This window comes from Hippocampus comes, unplaced genomic scaffold (genome assembly GCF_001891065.2).
Source record: "Hippocampus comes isolate QL1 unplaced genomic scaffold, H_comes_QL1_v1.1 scaffold141, whole genome shotgun sequence".
Lineage (NCBI taxonomy): Eukaryota > Metazoa > Chordata > Actinopteri > Syngnathiformes > Syngnathidae > Hippocampus > Hippocampus comes.
This window is the reverse complement of record NW_017805141.1, coordinates 70,385-71,864: the sequence shown is the minus strand read 5'-3', so window position 1 is coordinate 71,864 and position 1,480 is coordinate 70,385.

Genomic DNA, 1,480 nt, shown 5'->3' with positions numbered 1-1,480 from the left:
AAGCATTTGTGATGAAAATGTGTGCCTGCCAGACAGTTATTTTACTCTGACTGTCCGCGAGCCGATGTAAAATTTGGTCTTGCTTTGTACTGTAAGAACTGCCCCTGCTCGAGTCACCTGCACTAATTTCACAGCCCAACAAGTTTTGACCTGATTGGGATGGGGGGAAAGAATGTCCAAGATTGTAGGTGGGCATGTATGAACATGTGATATGAATCATTCTTGGAAAAGGAGAAAAACGTTTTTGTTGTATAGGGTGAGAAATTCCTAAATTCGATCGCCGCTGTACAGGGGGACATGTAAAGATAGTCATTACTTACGCTAAATGTGATGTGGGTATTGACTGCACTCACACGCCAAACGCCATCATTGCAAAGAAGGTCACTTTAATGCAGGAAGCAGCAATCAAAAAGTGCTTTACTACCACCATCTACTGGATGCATGGATTAACTGCAATGCATATCCACTATCAAAACAGCTCACCTTTTTTTCAAAAAAGCATTCTTGAAACATTATTTCTCACCATCGTTCCAGAAAACTAGTCGAACAAAATTAACAAACACAAATAATCAATTAAATGTTTCCGATTGAAGTAAGTTAACAGAATGTAACAGGCACCATATTAACTTGAACCTTGTTACTTGTACAAAAACAATGCATTAAATCGCTACAGAATTATCCAGGGGTTCAATTTTAGTGCTGGCATTTTACAGACACCTATTGTAGAAGTGCCAATGTTCAATCCAATCAAGTGTCCTTTTAAGGGTGGGAAAGGAAAACGGGTGAAAGTTAAACATGAAGAAACAATTTGGTTCATGTGGGTTACACAAACCCACTTCCAATGAAGTTGGGGCGTTGTGTTAAACATAAATAAAAACAGAATACAATGTTTGCAAATCATGTTCAACCTATATTTAGTGGAATACATTATACATAGTTTTTAATGTCAACGTGTAGGAGACTGGACTGGTTCAGAATTGTGTCCATGTTGACGTTAAAAGAATGATTCCTTTGCTGTGTGTTCACAAACACCCATACAGACTTTATTTTCTGGTTTCTTCGCTGGATTTTCTGTTTTGGGACATTTGATTAATTTTCCTACTGCCATTGAAGGTATCAAAAATTTACATTTTTCGGAGGCGGTCTTTGAACGTATCTCCAGTCGAATAGAGCAGAGGAGGCAAGATGTGGAAGAGAGGCGTGCTTGTATTTTTTGGGAGCTTTGAAAAAACAAAGTGTATGTTTCAAAGACAAACACAGTAGCTCTTTTTGTCTCGGAGCTGCAAAAAAAAAGCCCTTTTTTTCATACACTTAGAAAATATTGTACAGTTTGTGACTACTGTGATGGTCACCATTTGTACTGCGATCAGGCCAGCCTCCACTCGTAAAATTGAAGTGAAGGCATCCGCATTAGTGTGCAATATGGTAATCTGCCGCCAGTGAGCGGCGTTGGCCAGCTTCAAAAGAAAAGCAAATATAT